At 34.6% G+C, this 24603-nt stretch overlaps 1 long non-coding RNA gene across 2 annotated transcripts in view; it reads right to left on the bottom strand.

Annotated features, from left to right (window-relative positions):
• Positions 1-3406: 3406 nt before the first annotated feature.
• LOC118187765 (uncharacterized) overlaps positions 3407-24603 on the bottom strand; it is a 110963-nt gene continuing 89766 nt past the window's right edge. For both annotated transcript variants that reach the window (XR_004758016.2, XR_015040528.1), the window contains exon 3: positions 3407-3610. This is a non-coding gene — a long non-coding RNA (uncharacterized LOC118187765). The remainder of the gene's footprint in view (positions 3611-24603) is intronic.

Below are 24603 nucleotides of genomic sequence, written 5' to 3'. Positions count from 1 at the left end.
AGCCTCGCTTCGATTAAGCATTTTGAAGGAGTTGCACGAAGAAAAAACAGCGGGCCACCTCGGGTTCAGAAAGACTATAAAAAGGGTACGCGAGGAGGTATATTTCCCGCAATTATACAAAATAGTAACGGCGTATGTCAGGTCCTGCAATCAATGTCAGTTAATAAATGATATTAATTACAGCCCGGCCGGGTACTTAAATAGCATTCGCGCTACATTTCCGAATGAAATTTTAGGCATAGATCTCCTTGGTCCCTTCCCCCAGAGCGAGTTAAATAAAAATCGTTTTCTTTTAGTAATAGTAGATCATTTTTCAAAATGGACAGAAATTGTTCCACTTAAACGCGCGTCAGCCAAAACAGTCGCAGATGCATTCTTACACAGATACATTTTAAAATACGGTGCACCGATAAAAGTCATTAGCGATAACGGAAAACAATTCATTAGTCAAATATTTGAAAACATATGCAATGGACTTGGCATACGCCATATCAAAATGGTTCCGTATAGACCACAAGCTAACATAGCAGAAAGAGTTAATAAAAATATAGTAAAAATAATTCGCAGTTACGTGAGCACACATCACAAGCGCTGGGATGGCTACATAAATGAATTAGCTTATGCTTTAAGAACGGCACATCATGATACTACGGGAAAAACTCCAGCAGAATTATTCTTAGGCCGAAAATTAATTACGCCTTTGGATAAATTATTCTTTGTGCAACAAAGAGAGCAGGAGTTTAAACAAAAAGATGTGCAAAAGCTAATTGATCAGGCGCTTAAAACCTCGGATACGGCAAGAAATAGACAGAAAATATATTATGATAGAAAACGCCGTGAAGCAGATTTTAAAGTTGGGGATAAAGTATTGAAGCGGAAATTTTCTTTATCAAGTGCTCCAGACAATTTTACGGCAAAGCTAGCTCCAAAGTTTGAAGGCCCCTATGTAATTCAGGAAATCAAAGGAGTAGTCTTATATCTTAAGAACGAGAGAGGGGAAATCTGTAAAGCAAGTCCCGACCAGGTTAAAAAATACTATAATCCAAATGATTTTGAAATCCTTAAAAGTTTCTTGCAGGACTCAAGTCTAAACGAAATAGAAGGTCCAGAGACAACAACTATTCCACCACCCAAGAAACAGAGAATTGAAGAGAGACCTAGCCCTTCTACAACCCGGACGTCGGTATCAAAAAGAAAAAATAATTTTCAAACGCCGGCGTTTAAGAAAAACAAAAATACAGATGCACCGGGTAAAGAAACCGTGGTAAAGCGAAAAACACCACCTACAAAGGATAGCAGGAGAAATTATACATCAAGGAGAACGCGCACACGGCCACAGAGTCAGGTGCCAGCAAGGCCGCCGTTCCGGAAACTGAAACGGCAACAGGAGGCACAAAAATACGACGAACAGAAGAAATTCAAGAAGGACTCCAGACCGGAGGACGTCAAGACCAGCCGTCCCAGGGAAAAACGGAAATGCCAACAACCAGACGATTACTCCGCCAAGAGGCCAGCATGTAGAGGACGCAAAAGAAAAAGTGTGGACGATACTCGGAGGGCAATAAGGAGAAGATTGACATCCATGAAACCTCTAACTTGGGAACAATTTTGCCAAAAACGAATGACGGAGTTTCAAGCATCGAAAACTCAAAGATAAGTTAAAACCTTCTATAATTTTTTTTCTCTTTTTTTCCGAAATGTTAGCATAAGTACGAAGTTCTATGTTTTGACGAAAGTCAATATGTCTCGGTTGAGACTTAGTTTTGTTTTACTTCATTTAGCTAAGGCAAAAGTATTATTTTCTTTAAGTGTAAAAGCTAAAAACAAGCATTTTCTGTTGGTCGAAAGACTAATTCTGTTATGTTAAAGCCAAAATTTCGCCGAAGATAAAAATAACTTCGTATTCTGGTATTAATAAGAATTTTAGTTTCAGTGCCGCCAGCTTGGCGAAGAATGAGTAAAGTAAAAATTTATTTTCTCTTATATATTTTATGGTAAATTGTAAAAATCATATGTATTAAAATTTTGTAAATGTACGTAAATACTTGAATGTTATGTAAAAGTAGAATTTAGTCTAGAAGCATAAAATTGTAGATGCTAAAAGTGAATGCTTAAAAGCAATGAAGTCAAAATTTAAGTATTAAACTGTAAAGTCATGCTTTAGAGCGAAAGCCTGCATGTTTAAAGATGAATGAGGGGGAAGTTAGAATGAATGTGTTTTGTAGGGTTCTCCACCTACATTTGAATTTTTAAGAATATTAAAGTAGCTCATTGAGTTGTAGAATGTCGAGTAAGGTGTGTCTAGTTGGTCGTTGAATTCTAACAAATCATGGTGGTTAGGGGAAATGTTGTAAGACTAAAACACGAATATTCCCGTTTGACACCACACACGGTGGAGAGCCAGGGTAAAGTTAAATTAATGCTTGAAAAATTGAATGAATGTGAAGTAAGCAATAACTAAGAAAAACGAATCGTTTAAAAACAAAAATTTATTGTGTCAAGAAAGTGTAAATTATAATGTATGTAGAAAGATACTGATGCTTATTCCTTCCAGATGCTGGAAGGAAAGACCAAGATTGATTGATGAAGTCCAGGAAAAGTTGCTGTAAGAAGAGAGCTTTATAACGATCAACAGAATTTTAGTATACAAATTGTTACATAAGATTTTTTTGTGTAAACGAGGTTCTCGTCAGTTAGTTCAGAATTAGAGAAACTTACAACAGGTCGTTTGTAGGACCTGCTTCCAAGTTTTCCAAATTCTGGCAGCGGCAAATGTAGGGTTTATATTTATTTTAACTAACATTTATTTTAAGTTTAAACTATCTTTCCTGTCAAGCCTTACTTTCCCCTGGAACTGCCAATGCCAGAATATGTAAATTTTAGTAGAACGCGCAAGGATTCAAATTATCAGCGGAAGTATTATGATTTAAATAGAAGGGAAACGAGTTCGGTGTGATATTCTTACTTCACGAGCGCGGAGGTAGTTAGCGAGAAATTGAAGAACCCCGCGTTTCGGCCTATGTGCTTGGCGGGAAGTAGTGTTAATCGTTCAAGTGAGCTTCAAGTCTGCTGAATTAGCAGCGGTGTTGTAAAACGCGGTGAGTTAGTTATTTTAGAGAGCCTCGTAGTTAGAGTCTTGTCTTTAGTTTCTTTTCAGGTTATTATTTTTATTTGACCGCCGAGTTGGCGCCGTCTGTAAGCGTCAAGAGCACGCAATTGTAATTTATTACGTTGAATAAAAAGGGACTTAAACCCTTTACAAGACACTGTGTTTTATCCTGTTTTCACAGTCACCTCTTGGTTGCGTGCAAGTTGGAGGCACGCAACGTTACAAGCCTTTTTCATTTAATTAAGTTATTATAACTCTGAAATGAAAAAAAAAAAAAAAAAAGCAAAAATTATTTGCGTGAAAAGAGTCTTTTATTCGTGTGCAGTTTTATTAAAAACAATACAATTAATAAGTTTTCAAATACTTTTGAAAATTACAAAACTTTATCCAAGTACAATTTTTGTCATCGATTTGGAAGAATAAAAGGAGGTATACGGCAGATTTTTCTGATTTAGTCAGGAGGATGTTGTTCTCTCAATCAGATTCCATCTTACTCTCTAACTAAAAAAAAGTATAAAACAATAGAATTATTACTTCTAATTACAAATTAATTTGCATTATTAATGTAAGTTTCACAGCTGAGGTTTAAGATGAGCAAAATTACGATAGAAATACTTTTAGTATGACTGAACTGTTCGTTAAAATGCATAAAGAATGTTGAAAAATTATCATTTTATCAATTCTTTGTTATGTTTGACCATCTTAATAAACAAACAATATTTTTAATTCTTCCTTTTTTTTACTTCGCGTGTTACCTAGAAGTCTAATAAAGCCAGTATCCATTATTGTACCACAGATACTATATAACACAAGATACTATCTATACTAATGTACCACAGATACTATATACACTAATGTACCACAGATACTATATAACACAAGATACTATATACACTATTATACCACAGATACTATATAACACAAGATACTATACACACTAATGTACCACAGATACTATATAACACAAGGTGAGGAACTATGCTTTCCACATTAATTGGAAATATAACAAGCAAAGCCTTAGATTTACAAGGAAATACATGGAAACAATAATGTATGGAAGAGAAAAGAAGCTCTTCCAATCTAAAGTATGCATATTACGGATTCTCTTCATATTTTATGGATATATCCAGCGATATAAAAGTTTTTATTTCCAGCAGTAGTATCTCGAAACATGGACCAGATGGTAAACAGGCAATCCGCGAGTCTAGAGGTCCAAAAGACCAGTATTATCTAGAAGCTAAAAAGCCAATCCTAAGTGGCTGATTGGTGCCTATTTGAGTGGCCGTTACAGCAAACCCAAGTGTCCGAGAAATTCAAGGAATAAATAGACTAATGAGATAGTCAACTCAACATAAGACATTGGTTTCTTCTGCTAAGTTTCTTATTTTTTATTTCAGGATTCTACAGTAAGTTTTTGCCAAACGCAGACTTGCGCAGTGCGATTTTGCGTATACGCGTTATCTTAATTGTCTCCATTTAATTTGTCCAAAGCAGTAATTTCAGTTGCAGAGCATCAGCCGCATACCGATAGCGTTTTAGTGACTGGTTTGAAATTTCATTCACTAAAAAAGTCAAAGATTGCTTAGAGCAGAAAAAGCTAAGCTTTTAAAATTCGTTAAATCTCAATAACACTTCAAGACACGGTGTTGAAGCTTTCATGATACTGTATCCAAATGCAAAGTTCTATTCCTTTCACAAAATGCCACTTCCTTAATCCAGCCAATGGCTTAAAAATCATTAAAACAATCAAAATTATTAATGTTTACATCTGTGCAAATAAAGCACTAGATGAAGGGAAACAAGCACACCAGAGACATTTTAAAGAATTCATCATAAGACACTACACAGATACGATTAAACTCGCATTGGAATAAGGGAATTAATTCATCGACAATTAATGTTTGTTGGCATCAGCTCTGACCAGAAGTTTTGTGCTTAGGTAGGTAATTTTAGTACAATTATAAGTAAAATTGTTGTATTTTATCTGTGCAATGTGGCGCGAGACAAATTTTAAGAGAAAGCAACCTCGGAAAATTAAGAATGCAGGAACAAGTGCATTTAGCATTGAGTAAATGAATATCTCAGTAATTTGGAGAGAAATCGTCAAAATTCGCCTAATTTGGCGACATTTGGGACCCATTCCTGTACTTAAAAAGAGCATATCTTTAGAATTTCCAATGTGCAGTCTCGCGCGCTGGAGATAAAAATCTTTTCTTTTCCGTGGAGTGTTGCCATTGCTCGCTTTAAAATCTTTCAGTTTCTTAATCAAAAATTCATTAATGCTTTATAAAATATGAAACACATAATAAAACAAATTCCAAATTTGGGCCTTCCGATGCCCATACTCTGGTGGAGACGTACGTTTAAAAAATGAAAGGCCGTTTATAGTGAAACTTCACAAAATGCCAAAACGAAATTAGTAGTCCTTCGGGGCTAACGCCCTCTGGGCTAAATATAAAAACTGGAAAATATCAGTGTTATTCTACTGACGTCTACATTTTTATAGATACTTAAAATTTTATCAACCCCCTATATGGTATCTCAGATTACTAACAGAAAAAAATCCCTAGCAGCCTCACTCAGCCGAGAGTCAGTAATCGCCTGTGATTCAACAGCGAACATTAGTTATGGTACTTGTGTACATGGGAGCTCCAATATTCAGCTTAGGTTTGCCGGACAACACACAACGGCATATGAGAGATATCACCGAACGGCCAGCCAACATTAGCTATTCCTGCAATCAAGAAACCACAACATTCAGTTGCATTCAAGTGTAGTTACTATTTATACAAGCTTCAAAGCTAAACAAATTATTGCAGACGAAGCCAGGAAGGAAAAAGAATGTGTTTGGTAAATTCTAAAAATAGCTGTCTGCGAATCTCGATCTAATTTTCTTTACTAAGAGGGCTGAACCCTGTCAGCACTCTTAATCAACCCCCTATATGGTTGGAATCTTGATCTGGACTCTGGTTCGAATCTTGACGAATAGACTGTAAGGTGCTTTGGGGATGTTCTCAAGAGTAATATGCACTGGAGTGCAAAAATTAAGCATGAAGTCGAAAAATTAGCATATCAGCTGAACGAAGAGGCAGAGCGGACAGAAAGACCAATCAGGAGATTAAGTAAGGTGATGTACGGTAGCACATGCGCAGATATGCAGGTAGACGTAATGGGGGAGTGTCTGAGAAGTATAAAGCATGTTGTCGGTGTCAGTATTTCTGGCAAAGAGATTGCACGCCGTATAGCAGTTAAAATCACACCAAGTTGCTGCCTCAGCGAGAAATGGCGAATAATCAATCTGTTAGACGACATTTGGAAGCTTTTACCCGAGGTCGAATCATTGGGAAGTTGGAGGAAGGCCACAGTGTGAAAAGTGTGGCTGCAGAGTTCGGAATTGCTCACAGCATCGTTTCACGACTTTGGAGACAATTTCAAACTACAGGAACAGCTATCCGGGGGTTTAGTAGTGGTCGTCCACAAGGAACCACACCCGCAGATGACCGGTATATTGCCTTACAGGCCAGAAGAAACAGGCGGCAGACAGCGGGAGAAATCGCTAGACACACGACACAGGCGACTGGACGACTGATATCACGTTTTACCGTGGCCAGAAGACTGCCCGGTGGTGGTCCGTTTGCACGACGCCCTGTACGGTGTGTACCTCTATCGCCTGCTCATCGGAGAAGGCGTTCTCTGTGGTGCCGGGAACACCGGAATTGGAGAGACAATGAATGGGGACGAGTACTCTTTACAGATGAGAGCAGATTCAGTCTGAGTAGCGATTCTCATCGCATACTCATCTGGAGAGAGCGGGGAAGCCGCAATCATCCCTCGAACATCATTGAAAGGGACAGGTATGGAGGTGGCGGTGTTCTCGATTGGAGAGGCATCATGCTTGGTAGTCGTACAGACCTTCACATCTTTGACGCAGGTTCAGTCAACGGGACCCGTTATTGTAACGAGATTCTTCTTCCATATGTGCGTCTTTTTAGAGGCGTTATGGGTCCGCAGTTCCTTTTAATGGACGACAATGCACCATGTCATCGCACAGTAGCTGCCGAACAGCTCTTAGAGAGTGAGGATATTGAACGTATGGATTGGCCGGCACGATCTCCGGATCTCAATCCCATCGAGCATGTATGGGATTTTCTAGGCAGACGCTTGGCAGTTCGTACCTTACCACGAGTAACGATTCCGGAACTTCGATTAGCGCTGCAAGACGAATGGGCAGCAATGCCTCAACAACTCATTGACACCCTCATTCTCAGCATGGGCAGACGCTCGGAAACCTGCCTAGCAGTCAGGGGAGATCATATCCCCTATTAAAGACCGGATGCTTCTTGCTGGACACCCATCACAGGGATGTTTCGGCCTTCAGTCGCATTTCGGTCCATGATACTTTTTCAATAAAGCTTCTTTCTATCCCTCTGATTTCTCTTTTAGTAAGTGTTGCTTACATTACTCGTGTCCTTACGTATTGGGGATCTTACGATATTAAATGTTTTGATTTGGAAAGCTTTTGTACAAAGTTATATTGAAAAAACCGTCTCATCCTTAATTTTTGCACACCAGTGTAAGTATGGAACAGTTTCCTTTAGAAAGTCTTCGGTCAGGGCATCCTTTCCAATGGGCAGATCTCTCTATTTTTTCAGCTAAACAACAAGCAATAAAAAATATTAAAATGCTGATTGTTGTTGAAATTTAAGTTTCTAAACATTTATGCTGTATTTTCTGTTTCCTTTTGCAGTACTGATTAGGGACACTGAGTATAAGATACTTTATAAAAGTCTGGAATCTTCTCCATTATAGATCAGACCCTCAAATGGCTGAGCTGTGAAATCACTAAATACTGGTAGTCTGGTCAGGGTTCGATTCCATGCGAATACTCTGCCTGCAAGAATATTTTCGTGTTTTTTCCTATGTGTGTAACGTGAATACAAGTTCATTTACTTAAGAAAATCCTGACATCTTCGCCTTTGGCACACAGCCCTCGGTTGCTTTGACGTAATCAAAATAAACCAAATCGTTGTAGGACAACATGCTCGAAAGAATTTTTTTTTTTTGAAAGATATATACTGCCACTTGATATTTTCAGCAAGAAAACGTACTTTTATCATCAGCTTGTTTCGTCTGTGGTATCTTTTTACAGACTTAAATCCATCATCGGTTATCTACATCAACAAAGCGTTAACCTCTATAACACATAAACTGTACTCTCGTAATGTACCTTCAGTGATTCCATCACATACTTTTTGTAACCTTTATATAAACTTATTGTAACCTTTACAACATTTCTGTAACCTTTATGATGTTCTCTGTAAACTTTTTTAACCTTTTTAGAATTATAAACGAACTGTTAGTTTGGGGCCCCTAAAAGGACTAGATTATCAGAGTGCCAGCCCTTTACTATTTACTAGTAAGAACAGAATTCGTACTTTCTGGATTCCTAATCGAAAACAGAAAGTACTAGTAGCCTCGGCACTCATCGACCTATTGAGGACCGTTATGCCGTTTATTGTTGCCAATGTAACTGACAAGGCAGAGTTATTAAGAAAGGTGAAGTGGTTGCAACATGTTGTCCAATGAGCAGCGTTAAAGGAAACAGTAACACTCCAGAGTTCGCGTCTTCAGAGAGCACTGCATCGGAATTATTGCAGAATGCACAATTAAACGATGAAGAGAGGAAATGGTGCCGAACGTGTCATTCAAGAATTTCAAGATGATTTCTCTCGCTCGTCTTCTGACATCGGTCGAACCAGTTTGACCCGGCATAGAACTGATACCGGGGTTCATCCACCAATTAAGCAACATCCAAGACGTCTACCGAATGCTAAAAAGGAAGAGGTATGAAAACGTGCTAAAAGGACATGCAAAAAAGCGATATCATCGAGCCTTTAGCAAGTCTATGGGCATATCTCATCATCTTTCCCTAAAATTGGCGATAGTCTAGACACTTTCTGGAAGCAAGTGGTTTTCAACACTTGATTTAAAAAGTGGATATTGGTAGGTAGAGGTACATTCTGATGAGCGATAAAAGACGGCATTTACTGCCGGACAAGGACTTTGACAGCTCAAGGTGATTCCCTCTTGGACTATGTAATGCGCCGGCAACATTCGAACGCCTTTCCTACGAAGCATGTCGGATATACCTGGATGATATCCTCATCGTCTAGAAGAGTTTTGAAGAACATCTTGAAAATCTTAGATTGGTGCTTTAGAAACTGAAAGAGGGCAATCTAAAGTTAAGTTCCGCCAAATGTAAATTATTCAGACAGGAAGCGACTTACCAGAGACATGTCATTCCTGCCGAAGGTGTGTGCACGGATCCTGAAAATGTTTCAGCCGTTAAAGACTGGAAACGTCCCGAAAATGTCCATCAGCTGAAAACCTTCCTAGGACTTTTTGCTTATTATAGGAGGTTCGTGAAAATCATTTCTTCCATCGCAAGACTCCTTAACAAGCTGACAGAGCACAAGCAAATGTTTTTTTAACCAATGAATGTGAAGATGCATTTAACAACCTGAAGAAAGCTTTAACATCTGCTTCAATCCTGAAGTATCCTCAACTCAACAAACCATTTATTCTCGGCGCGGATCAGAGCAATGAATGTGTTGGTACTATTTTTTGCCAAGAAATAAACGGCCAAGACTGTGTGGTGGGCTACTGGAGCAGGAGCCTATATAAAACGGAGAGAAATTACTGTGTCACCGGGAAAGAGTTGCTCTCCATAGCAAAAGCTGGAGAACATTTCCATCATTATCTGTACGGCAGAAAATTTCTGCTACGCACGCATCATACATCGTTGAATTGGCTTTTAAATTTCAAGAATACTGAAGGTCAAATAGCCGTGTGGATACCGAGACTCCAGAAATACAACATCACTATCCGTCATCGGAATAAATCATCACATGGAAATGCCGATGCCCTGTCTAGAGGACCTTGTTCAGGAAGATGTCGATATTGTTCCAGGCTCGAAGCGAAATATGAGCTGCTGAATCCAGTCGTACAACAAGTTACAACTTCTACATTAGTTAATCAAGACTCGTGGAGTGGTGATGAAGTCAGGAAACATCAGCGCGAGTTATACGACAAAACAATATCTGGATCTCTGGTACTCACTCTATATTCAAAACGGCGTTTTATACCGGAAATTTGAATCGGATAACGGAAAGGCTTTCCGATGGTAGTTAATACTTCCAAGATCCAGGATTGCGGATATCTTTAAAGAACTACATAGCAGCCATACTTTAGGCCACTTCAGAATCATGGTGACTTTGCAGAGAGTTCGAGAGTGCTTCTAATGGAATAATGCAAACGATAACATGCAAAAGTGGTGACAAACTACTTACGACGCTTGTGCAGGTTGGAAAGAATCCAATAAACGCGGCCGAGAGAAGCTGCAACGGTACAGTGTAGGAGCGCCTATTGAACGTATCGCCTTTGACATTCTAAGACCTCTGTTACGAACTGCTGATAGCTACAAATACATCGTCTTTGTCATTGCTTACTTCACCAAGTGGCCTGAAACGTATCCTATTCGTGATCACGAGGCTGTCACAGTAGCAGACGCAATGATAAAGCACTAGATTTCCAGGTTCGGAGTGCCTCTTTAGTTACATTTCGATCACAGAAGAAATTGTGCGTCGGCTGTAATTAAAGAGCTCTGCGAGCTACTCCGCATTGACAAAACCCAAAAGACGGCACGGTTGAGAAGTTTAATCGAAAAATCTTTAATACCTTCTCGTTGGTGATTTTCAGAAACAAACAGGACTGTGACAAGAAGTGACCTCTGTTTTTACTGGCCTATAGCAGTCTGTCCACTAGAGTACCAACTATTCCCCATCTCAGATGCTCTTCGGTCGTGACCCTCGTTTGCTTTGTGATCTTTTGTTTGGTCGTCCTCCAAATGCGCCTTCATCGCGTGAGGAGTACAAGCCAAGATCTCCACGCGCATTTTGAAGTGATCACAGATTTTCACTAGAGCTAATCAGTTTGGCGACGGAGAACACGAAGACTCGATATGACACGAGAGCTACAGGCCGTCGATTTAACGAAGGAGACAAAGTGTGGTTGTGGAATCCTATTCGACGGAAAGGACTTTGTCCTAAACTAGAGTCACCTTAGAATGGTCCTTACACAATCCTAAACAGGGTGAATGATGTCGTGGCCCGGATCCGTCAGTCATCGAACTCTAAGCCTAAAGTCGTTCATTATGACAGGTTAGCTCCTTACTATGGCCATAGTACATAGTGTATATAATGTCAATAATATAAGACCATGGTCCTTTTTGTTTCTAAATTTGTAGTTTCCTACACTCATTTATTTATTTATTATTTTATTTGTTTTAATTAACTTTTTGCAATTATTGTAATGTAATGTTTATTATCGAATTGATGCTTTAGTTATTAATATGCCTTTCTGTCCAGGGATTGTACTGCCCAGGACGCATATAAGCAAAATGTACACTGCTAGGAAAACGGCTTGAATTTGGCCAATGACAGTCCAGATAAGGGTCACCATTAACTCCGCCCACATGAGTGATGTCACATTTCTGACGTTTGTTTACATTCGGCTGTTCGGAGTTATGAAGTACGTTCTATGAATGTACATTTAGTTTTTCTGAATGAAAGTGTTTATATATATGCATATATATCTGTATAAAACGATTTTATGTTTGTTTCGGAATATTAAGGATTACTCTACTGTTCCAATATAAAATTAGATCTAGTCGGATGGAAGTTACTGATGGCTGGAAGATGCATGTAAAATGTGGTTTACAAATTATTCTGCATATTTGATAATCAGAAACTTTTAAATGATAATGACTTAAATCATCTAATATATAAAATGTACCTGCGGGAATTAAACCAAGTGATGTTAATGTTAGTTAGTGAAACCAAGTGCTAATTTGTGCCAGTAATTAATGCAGTAAATACTTTGAATCAAAATGCCACCAGTTACCATTGCAATGAATTAACGTAGTGTGTGTCAAGAAATCCTTAAAATATATTTCATATACATCTATCCGAATATTTACAGCGTTATTAACTGCGATTGGATTTCTTTACTGGATTCAATATGCTTTCTTGGAAATAAACTTCATTTTATTATTATAACGTAAAGAGTATAAAGATGAAAAATTGTGTCTAATCTAATGAACATATTGAAATGTAATTTAGCTGTGAAACTATTGAAGTTAAATGATGAACACCTTATTTAATAAGAACTGAGTATATTTAAGATGTGCTACCAGCTCTGATATTTCTAGATTATTGGATATGCTTATCTATGAAGATTAAATCACTATTAACTGACATTATGGTTCTGGTAAAGCATGTATCATATTTGGAATTTTCATTGTTCAGTATGCATTCTTAGAAAGGAAGTTCATTGTTTTGCTGAAATGTAAGAAAAATAATGCTTAGTGTAATAGACCTACTGAAATCTAGTTTAGCTATAAAACTGCAAATGCTAAATGATGCTGAACATAATTTAACAAGAACTGAATTTAGTAATATATGTTACCAGTTATGATATTTCAAGACTATCGAAAATGCCTAACAGTGAGGTATCATTACCTGTTCTAAGGTATAACGCTGAATTGAATCCAATAAGTATACTTTTATTTCCAGGAAACATGCCTTCAAGTTAATTGCTTGAACGTGTGTTTATAATTCTTTACTATAAACACACATTCAAGCAATTCACATTAATCAAATGCAATTCAATAAAATCACTATTAACTGACATTATAGTTCTGGTAAAGCATATATCATATTTGGAATTTTCATTGTTCAGTATGCATTCTTAGAAAGGAAGTTCACTGCTTTGCTGAAATGCAAAGAAAATAATAATGAGTAACTGTAAGTGTTAGTGTAATAGACCTACTGAAATCTAATTTAGCTCTAAAACTGCAAATGCTAAATGATGGTGAACATAATTTAGCAAGAACTGAATTTAGTAAGATATGCTACCAGTTATGATATTTCAAGGCTATCGAAAATGCCTAACAATGAGGTATCATTACCTGTTCTAAGGTGTAATGCTGAATTTAATCCAATAAGTATATTTTTATTTTCAGGAAACATACTTTCAAGTGAATTGCTTGAATGTTTGTTTATAGTTCTTTACATCTAGTTAAATACAGTAAAACTTGCATAAACCAAAACTGAATGGATTAAGTACTTAAAGACACATTTCAAATTTTACATCTTAACATATTAAAGACTGATTAACCGGAGTTCCACTGATGATTGGACTCTATAAAATGTCTTGAACCGACAATTGTTTTTTCAGAAAAAGCATTTAATATTTATTTTCTTACATTAGTATGTATTTTTAACTGTGAAGTTTGTGCATTTAAAAAATCTAATCGCATGCAGATTATTATATTTTCATTTATTTCCAAATTCATTAAAAGTATATTTTTTACAATTTACTGTTTAATTTTGTACTTTATGATTAATAAATAATTATTGTAATATGCTATGTAACTGACATTGTGATCTTTATTGGCAATTGAAATTGAATTGTTAGTAAGATATTAATGATAATAAGATGCATTACTGATGTATCTAATAAGATGTATTATTGATGACAGTACATAAAATTAATCAAAACTGTAAGATATATGGTTAAAAGGTACTATTCTATTTTCGGGACTAGAAATGTATGTATGTATGCACCTATATATTCATGTGCATGTGCGTATACACACACACTTACTTATACACACGTGCATAGGCCCACCAGTGGCCGAGTGGCAAAAATCTTTGAACATTGAGTTTAAATCCAGGCAAATTGTCTGGCTTCATGGTCGTTTTCGTGGTTTTTCCCATTTGTAAACTATATCAGCCAGTTTCCTTTAGGAAGTCCTCCACAAAGGCATCCCTTCCCAAAGGCAGATAGCCCTAGTGTGCTTTGCCATACTAAATTAAATGAAACCAAAACCACTCGTAGATACATACATTACATCTCTGAATCCTCTCGCGATAACAGAAGAGTACCAGTTAAAATTGGGCTTTTAAAGGTATGTGAAAAGAGTTTCGAATTAAAATCCAGACTATATTTTATTATCCTGTAATAAATATATTGGACTTAAGATCACATTGTAACTATTTAATATGAGTTCCACTAAGCTGTCAATAATGCTCTATATTTACATTAAGTACTAAAATCAAGATCAGAATGTCATGAATTAGTATTATTGTTCGCATGAGTGCTTCACATTTATAAGTACATTTTATTATCCGTAATTTAATATCCATTCTTAACAAATAAGAACAATACGATACTAATTATCGCATTTGTTTATTTATAAGTTCTATTAATTGCAATAATTTCCTTTTCTGATATCTTCTTTCACAAAATACTTTCAGTGTAGAAATCATTTTTTAAATGTTAATTTCTCTTCATCATAATATATGCACACATTTTTGATGAAAAATTATTTAATTAAAATGTTCAAAGTATATGTTACAGAAAACATACTGACATTTATTAAAACTTATTTATTTATTATAGTGAAATAATCAAATTCCCAGATTAATAGATAGAGTTTGGAAAGCAGAGGTCTAAGATATCATGTAATATTTATTTACATAAGAATTTGGCCAATGGCATTGATGGTACTTTATGATTCCGTTTCGCCGGCGCAAATCTCGCCAAGCAGACTTTATTGGCGACAACATACAGTATGCACATAAAAAATTTTAACAAATGTCAGTTCTAAAAAATTTTTCTTTTGAAGCTATAAACATTTTAATATCGTTTAAAATTTTGTAAAAAGACATTAATTTAAGAATTTACTGTGATTTCATGGTGCTACATCCTGATTCGCCGTTTCATATCACGTGACCCCAAGTGATCTCATCTCACGCAAACTACACGACAAAAATCTAATTCTCTCAGTAATTATCTACATTAATTTCAAGTTAAATCTTAATTTGGATTACAAATTTAAATGCAAGAATTATTTCAGTTCGCACGAACTGAAATTATGTGAAACCGCATTGCTTTACTTCGGTAGTGCATTCTCATTAGAATCGATGAATTTAACCCTTGACTTAACGCCTAACCAGAGTTTGGCGTTTTCTATATTTTCGCCTTCGAGTGAGCGGTGTGATTTCATTCTAATTGACTTAATTTCTGCGAATGGCCTTAGGACATAAAATTGAACTATCTGGTAAAAATTCTATATAACTGTATGCCAGTATTGAAAGAAACAATCAATCTAAGAAATGGCTGCGACTTGTTTTGAAAATGAGGTGTAAAAGGTTACCAGCGAAGAATTTCCGTTTGGCATCGGTTCTGCCATTTTTGGCGACTTTATCGCTTGCGCCAGCAAAATAGAAAAGTACCGAATGACTGTATGTACATAATGATCACTCAAACATTTCATGTTAACCTGTTTTTATTGCATTGGAGTTTTAAAAATAAGTATTTTTAATGATTTTTCTACTACTGTTTCGAAATTCAGATTTTTATGCCAGTCAGAAATGATTTTATTCCAGTATACAGAATTAAATTATTTTTTTCTGGAATCGTCATCGAGTAATTTGAAACATAATATTTAGTACTATTGCAAAATTTAAGAACCCAGAGATATTCGTTTTAAAGTTTTTAACGTGCTGCTTTTTATCACACACACACACACACACACACACACACAAAAAAAAAAAAAAAAAAAAAAAAAAAACTGTAAACTTGTAATATTAAAAATTTCCATCATAAGTAAAATTATTGTTTCTACATAATTTCAGCACAAACTAAATATTACAGTATATAAAAGAATACAGTATACTGCATGTAAAATTAATGATATGTATTACCACAGCCACCTTGGCTCAATTTGGGTGAAAAGATATGAAAAGATGAAAGTTACTCATCGCGTGTAAAATGATGTTTTTCTCAACTTTTCTTAAACAGATAACCAAATTATTGACATTTATCATAAGTTGGCTTAGCAAATGCATTTCCTTTTTGTTCCTTTTAGAAATTTTTTGGCAAAATTTTGTATTCCTGTAGAATTTTCACCATAGTTTTTTCCATTGTTGGCAAATTCCAAAGCGCATATTTTAAAATTAAGGCAATATCACAGTTTGTTCATAAAAACTGTTGAAACTTGAAATAGAACACAAAGAATGTATACGAAAATGGCGAGATTGCCCTATTAAAGGATTGTTATGAGCATGGTTGCCAGAGTTTGGCACATTTTAAAAATTTACGAGTTCTGCTGAGTTGGTTGCGAGTAATGATTTAATAACATTGTAATATGTGCATTTTTACTGTTAGGAGTATAAAATTTTTACTTGTAATTAAAATCTGAATATGCTAATTATTTTTTGCCCTCTTATGTAATTTTGATAAATTAGCCACTATTTATCATCAGTAATCTTCAGACTAATTTTAAATTTAGTTTCAGTGTGAATTTCTTTTGTGCTCTGCTTTCTTATGTTTAAATTGACATCATGTAAAGCAAAGCTAATAAACAATATATGGAAAGCAAACAAATGGAAGAGACAGGTATGAAAATTTAACAGTTCAGTTTCATATTTAATTACAACCAACGATTGAGAAAAATAAAGGTCTGGTAAGGAGTTTTAAGCTGGATAAGGTGGTGAGTATGTAACGTTCTATGGATAATTGTTTTTCAGTGATGCGAAATACATACGTACTTACCCACTTACAGACGTTACAAAAAAGCTCTTTTGAATCTATCTGAAATCCATTTACAATTCATTTTGGAAAAATTCTAAAAATTTTATTCTATCCATACTTACAGGCGACACGCAAAAAATTCGCCCAAATAGATTAGGGAAGGGTCAAAATGGTTATTTCTATTTGAAATGTGATACCAGAAATTTTTCTCGATTACAATACTTCCCCTGTTCTTATAAAGAAGTAAACAATTTTGCATATAAGAAAAATTTGGTTTCACTGAAAATTAATTTTGATAGCAAGCAGAAGCACAAAAGTATCTGACTTCAGAATTTCCGTTCATTTTTTTCCGTGCATGCATCATCAAAGTCTCTAATTCCTTTCTGAATTCCGACTGCTTTCTTTGTTTGGTAATTATCCATCTAATAAACTGGTAAACTGATGTAACTAAAGGTCTTTCAGAAATTATTTACCTGCATCTTAGACAAATAACTGCAATAAAATAAGTTTTATTTCATAATAGAATATTAAAAAAGATAAGCTGGTACAATCACGGTCGCCAACCCTTTTGCCATCAATTACCTATTTATACTTGCTTCTTTTCTTTTCTAAACTTTAACTTTCTTTAATAAGGGAAGAGAGAAGCTACAAAGCAACTAAAGTCAGAGGATGGCAACCATTATTCAGAATTAAGGCTCAAACGGAAAATTATCGTTTCTCTTTATTCGAATTTCATTGAAGTTTTTTGCGGGGGAATCCAACTGAAAGGGGGAACCCGCCACGTGGACGGCGCACGTTCCCGTCGCGTGCATTGTGATTACACCGCTTCCTGCGCAGATCCATTCAGAGATCGTGCTCTTCTCCACCCACTATTGGGGAGAGAGAACGAGATGATCTGTCTTCTTCTTGCTCCTTCGGAGAGCGCAAGAGGTCAGAGTGGAACACTCCGACTCACGCCCAGTGGACTCCTTCGACATAAAAAATATTTCCTTTTGTTTCCATGGGATTCTTTGCGGAAAGAAAGCCTTTGCGGGTGGCTGATATCGAAATGGGTTATGTGGCTGTAAGAATCGATCGCAAGAATATAAAAAAATGGGAACAAGACCAAAATTTTATCATACCTATAAGGGTTCACCCCAGCAGTTATAATCCTTTATGCAACAGTTAACATAATCTTTAAATTTTGAAAATTTTTCACTTACAGGCTACTCTAATTAATGTAGTAAAACTTTCTAAAGTTCTAAATTATGATGTAAAAATAAATCTAGTAATATGCCCAGTGAATAATCATAACCCTTTTTAACACCATTTTAATAATTAGTTCGTATTTGTCCTTGCTTCGTATTTACTTCATACTTGACTACAATAAATATATTCAGGAAGATGCTTTTACTACATAGCGCCATCTTTCTAACTTATGAAAATTTATTACCATTCTTTGAAGCTCCGCGCTTTTAGCTTTCCCACTTGACTGTGAAGAAAAACTTTTAAAGATATTCGCAGATGCTAGCGTTCCCTTGCAGAATTCCAAAAAATAAATAAATTAATTAATTAATTAATTAATAAAATAATAGCAAAAGAAAAAAAATCTGAAAGGTTTCAGATTTTAAATTACGTCTAAAGGGGCATTTTTTAACGTTTTTTGTGTTACCTTTATTTATTAAATATCATGTTTCTTGCACTTAAACCATAAATTTTATTTCAACAGCAATGTCCCAAAATAATTTAAAATGAGCATATCTTCAGAATTTCCGATACATTTCCGCGCGGTGGAGATAAAAAGGTCCCCCCCCCCCGTAGAGTGTTGCCATTGCTCGCTTTTAAACCGTTGAGTTTGGTAATCAAAAATTCGTTAAAGTTTTACAAAATATGAAATCGATAATAAAAGAAATTTCAAATTTTGGGTTTCAGATGCCCATATTCGCAGCAGGATTACGTCATTCAAAATTCGATGGCTCTAGGTACCGTTGTTTTATCACAATGCGAGAAACATTGATACATTTATGCAGATTCTTCATTATTTAATTTCTTCAAATATAATACAGAGCGATAGTATTTGGTAGCAACGATTTGAAAAATGATACACCCTTTTTTTTAAAACGCAAAGTCGCAAACAAAAACAATAGTCCTTCAGGGTCAAAACGCCTTTGGACTAATAGTAAATAAATCATTAAGAAAATAAAATAAACTACGGTTACAATATTAGTAGTCGTCCTTATAGTCTCCTCTCATAACAAAACACTCTCCTTTCATAGTTAAAAATGACTTTTCTTTCATAGTTAATGGAATAGAAGTTATCATACAAGTTCAGTACAAAATAGGACGTGAAAAACTGTTTAGAGGTTGTAATCTACAATAGTTTTATCAACATAAATTTATAATTTGTATATTAAGTGCAAAATGTTTAGTGTTTCAGCTTTCGAATACAGTTCAAGCTTAAGCAATAACAGCTTTCTTTTTCATATAGATTTTATAAGCTTCCTCTCTTCTCGTGATTGTTCTATAAAATGTTAAAATTATTTGAACTCTATTTTAGCACTAGAGGTATTATTAGTCTCGAATTTCTATTTCTGTACGTATCACTTTTGTGTCTAAAACACTTTTTTTCAAATTGTTGCTGCCAAATGATATCGTGATGCATTACTTTTTTTTAAAAAAATTAAATAATGAAGACTCTGTATGTATGTTTCTCGCATTGGAGAAGAGCGATGGTAACTAGAACCACCGAATTTTGAATACACGTAGACCTTCAACCGAACCTGCGCAATTCGAAGCTCGAATTTTGAGTTTCATATTTGTTTTTAGTTTATTCATATCTTGTACAAATTTAACAATTTTTTTGAAAAGCTCTGCGATGAGGGCGAGAAATGGTAACATGTTTCGAAATAAAGTATTTTTGTCTCCAAACTGTTGGCATTCAGTAAAATGTAAGATATTCGGCTATTTGAAAGCCATGTGTTGCCACTGCCCCAAATAGAATATGTATTTTATCCACGCAGTAATTGGCGTTCAGTAAGGCGTACAATATTTAACTTCCGAATTTAATCTTTCTGTTACTGAGGTGTTACTTAGTCAAACCAAGTGATTGAAAAGCAATAAGCGATGTTCTTAAAGAAATTTTTCTTACATTTTAATCTGATTGAGTTAGATGAAAATGTATTTGAGTCATGAGATATCTAATTATAAATATTAAACATTTTATGAAATTACACTATTTCGACACATGAAAATCATTATATACATTTTATGATAACTCACTTAGGGGACTGGCCGCTCTAGTGCCTAGTTTTCAAAGAAATAATCCAGCGAATGTAAAAAAAAATATTATAACCACTAACACATTATCAGGAATTTTAAACATATGCTGTTTTTAAATATTTTGTGACTTTGCTCTTAAATTTTGTGTGGCGTACGTGCCGAATTTTATGAGGCGTATTTGTGATAGCAGAAGTTAGCCCAAGAGCAGATTGTTAACAAACCCTCTGGTGCGAAGTTAAAATTTAAAATTCGAATCCTTTCAGATTTCCTTTTTCTCTTTCATTTTTCTTTTTCGTTTACGTAGATTGAAATACATAAAAAGAAATAATTAGATAGAATGATATGCTTCTAAAATATTTACATCCTTTCATCTTCATAATTAATCTTTTGATGTTGCATTTATCTGTATTATAACATTTTTATTGCAAATAAATCATATGGATTGCATAGCTTCAATATTAGTCGTAGCTTATTTCATAAAATGGAGAGAAATACAATGGATTGTTATACTTATCAGACACTTTTTGGGTGGCTTAAAACACGCCTTGAATTTTAATTGAGAAATCATTCCATACTGCATTCATTCCGTAAATCCTCAACTCTTTCTTCCTTGTTTCATTTACTTATTTATAATTTTTTGTATGTTGCTCCATTTACTGCAGCGTATATATCTACTTGAATTATCTATTTGAAATGATATCTAGGAAGACAAATATATTGGAACGGAGATGGTGGAAATTGGCATAAATTTTACAAAATGGATTCACATGTATTTTGCTTTACCACAGCAAGTTCAAAGCATCGAGGAAAATTTTGTTTCACGCCTTATTTTACTTCGTTAAACTAATTTTCAAATAAATAAATAAATAACCGTTTTTTAAAAATTCCCCTTAATTTTAAGGCTAATAATAAAGAATTTATTAGTCTGAGCATATTGAAGATACCATAAAATAGCCCTGATAATTGTAATAGTAAAAATTCTTTTCCATAAATTTATTATTTTTATTATATATTATTATTAGTAGTAGTATTATATTATTATACTATTATATTGTGCTTGCTAACTGCATGACTGTACATTAAGGCAATCTTACCAGTATATCAAATGCTGAATACAAAACACTTTTCCATCTTCATCCCGCCCTCTTAATTGACAAAGCTGATCCCGATAGTGAAAAATATTTTAAAATGACAAATTATTTTAGTTTACATTATCTTTTCCCTTGCCCCTTCTAAGCATATCAATTTCCAGCAAGTGGCCTATGAAAAATTACTTTTTTCTCCAAATGCAGATTCACTTGTGTCTAGAAAGAATTATTTTCCTCTTCAGATAATGTAAATCTTTTCCATACAAGAAAAAAAAATCAGCAAAAATCTGGCATGCATTAAAAAGTGCATTTTATTAAATTTCATATTATATTTGTATCATGCGTAAAAACTCATAAATTAAAACGGCCTGCTAATGTTATTCAACTATTTCCAGTTATATTATACAAATTTTTGCCTGTCTATTTTCAGTTTCTGTTTTAAAAATTTGCTTTAACCTATAATTAACCGACCAGAATGACTGATAGGAAATATATAAATTTGTGGTATAATTTATTTTATTCTTTATTTTTAGATAATTTAAAAAAATTCTTAATATAATAATTTTAACATATTAAAAATTTGCGACTACAGTTTAATAATTTTAAAATGCATAATAGTATAGCATTAATTGATTTCCTATTGAGCCTTTTTTTACTTTTTAATTATTTCTTCTTTGCTGTTTAATTAAACTAGGAACTGCACACTTCTAATACATCATCCATATTTTTACAGTTATTTTTATGGCTTATTTTATTGGCACTAAAGCGTCTACAGCAGTGATTCTCAAGCGTTTTTGTTCCACATAAACCTTTTGTCATCCCTTCTCTCTTTTCTCAAACTCGAAAAACACATGTATATTTATTTAAATTTAGATTATTTTGAAAACGTTTTATTAATTAAATAATAATAAATATAGAAAATTTTCATTAATACCAAAGCCTAAATAAAAGCAGTTTTTCGGTATTCGTAAACTAAAACTAAATATTTAGCAGCTAAATAAAAGGCTTACAGCAAGACCCCCCCCGATTGAGAACTCCTTTTGTCTACAGCTTAGTCTTGGATATTTTGCACGATCTTGGCGTTGCAGCTTGATTAATGCAATAATAATAAACGAATAAGTAATAATAAACAAGGATAATAAATGCCACTATAATGGTAACGCAAATTTTACTATGACAGTGGCATTTATTATTTAAGCGGCATGGCAAATTTTACAAATTATAGACCTTAAATTTATCATTGACACAGTTTGTGAATTTGCCATATCTCAGGGCTTTACAATTAGGTCTGGTATCAAATTAAAACTTAATTGATAATGAATTTATTGCTTAACTAATTTGATTAAGTTAAAAGCATTAAACATGATTTTTTTAATTATTTTTATGTTATTACTAATACAATGTATAACCCATCTAACTCACAGTAAATAAACATACTTAGCTGATAATTTTTATAAACATTTGCATCATTCTTTTAGTCATGAAAAAATATTTCTAGCATACTTTTATATACTTAGATACTAAATAATGATTTGCACGCCATTTACTATGATGATAACTAATATGAAAGTTCCTACTGCCAATGTTTGTGCTTATTAATTCTTTTTATTTTCTTTTCCCTTCTTTTTTTCGCAGTTTTTTGCGATTATTACTGTTATTTCAGTTACTAACCTGATTATTTATTTGTGCATTAGTTCAAGGTTCTTTACCTTACTCTTACGACTTGTAATTCTATTTCTCAGTTTTTAGTCGCATAGCATTTTGGGTACTTTTGGTTTCGAAAAGTAGAAATCTCTCAAATTTTTAAAAGGAGGAACTATGTTAGATGTTTTCTTCGGAAAGTGTAAAGATACTTTCGGTCTCTGAAGGGTGAAGAAAACCCTTTTTTGCATTTCGCTCAACGAGGTCATAAAATTCGTTTTGCAGAGGGACCATTTTCACCCCTTTCTCGTGCGATCGGACTATACTGAAATATTCATATCCTACAAAACGACTAGAAACAAAGAATTGCAGAAATTTCGCAGCAGGTGGGATTTGAAAAGGTTTCCTGCACTTGCAGTGATAATGCTTTCAAAACAAAAACTGATTAAATACAATTCACCACTGAATTCATTTATTTACTAATAGGTCTCACTTGTTGAATACATGTACAAAATTACTACGTATATTTTTTTTCCATTCCTCTTCGCAGTAATGCTAAAACAGATCACTTTGCAGCAATATGGTGTTTCAATCCAAAAATCTGGTAAATTCATTAATCAAGAATCGATGAAAGTTAAAATAGTAATCACAGTATATTTTATACACCCAGGGTTAAAGTGTTCTTATTTAGTAATACTCGTTGGTAACATTTAAGTTAGATTTGCGAATGAAGTATTTGCTAAATTTCCTCTGTCATTTACTTCTTTTGCATTAACCCACACTCTTCTTAGACACAGAGAATTTATTTTACAAATAAGAAGCAAAGCGTAAGCAAACGATATCTGGTTTTAAATATTTAGGACATGTGCCAGAAAACGAGCATTGATTGCCTGCTTCCTATCCTCGTAACTGCAGATTCTGTAATGGTTAACCAACCTAAATTTTGATCTTAAGTTCCGGTATCTCAAAAGAATATTTAATATTTCCGCATACCTATAAGTAAGGGTTCTGACTGAAACTCTTGCTTAGAAATTAAAAGAAAGGTCCCTAGACATTCTTCTTGATTAAAATTTGCTGCCAACTCCACTACTGTATATGCTACTTGATTCTTATACTCCTTGATTAGTTTTTTTAGAGTTTGATTCCTTTATACTATTACTGAAACCTACTGTTGAAGTTTCAGGTTCCTCATATCGTTCTTCTGTGCTTTGAAAGTCGAAGCCAAAAATATATTACTTTTGAATTGAAAATTATAAATGATTGTACCTTTTTCCTGTGCTTGTTATTGTGATGCAAGTGGTTGGTACATCTATCCCACAAATGGGAATTCTGTGGTCGAAACTCTGAGAAAGTGCAATTGATTTTTCAAGTTTTTTGCTAAGGCTGCTACATCAGCTGAAGAATTTAATTTTTTATTTCTTCCGTTTAATTTATTCACTTAAGGATTTTCTTTCTAATAAAATGTGTAGAGACATTAGGTACATTTTTGGAAGCAGGCAAGATGAAAAATTAGCAACGCCTTCGCCGGGAATCGAACCGCGGACCTCTGGAATACCGGCCCAGTGTGCAGAACCACTGCACTACGAAAGATGCTAGCAAAGTGGGAGAAATATCTTAAACACTCCCCTTTTTAAAGGGAGACTAGGGTTTTAGGGGGCCTAGTGTGGAGAATCATCATCCAAACACCCTTTTAGTTCAGGCGCCATTGTAGAGTCATTAGGTTAATTGGAAGCAGAAAAGATGAAAAATATGCAACCGCCTTCGCCGGGAATCGAACCACGGTCCTCTGGAATACCTGTCCAGCGTGCTACCGTTACACCACGAAGGCACGCTAGGGAAGTGGGAGAA

This window comes from Stegodyphus dumicola, chromosome 4 (genome assembly GCF_044657685.1).
Source record: "Stegodyphus dumicola isolate Sdum_Otavi_A_Nest chromosome 4, ASM4465768v1".
NCBI lineage: Eukaryota > Metazoa > Arthropoda > Arachnida > Araneae > Eresidae > Stegodyphus > Stegodyphus dumicola.
This window is presented reverse-complemented; position numbering and strand designations above follow the sequence as displayed.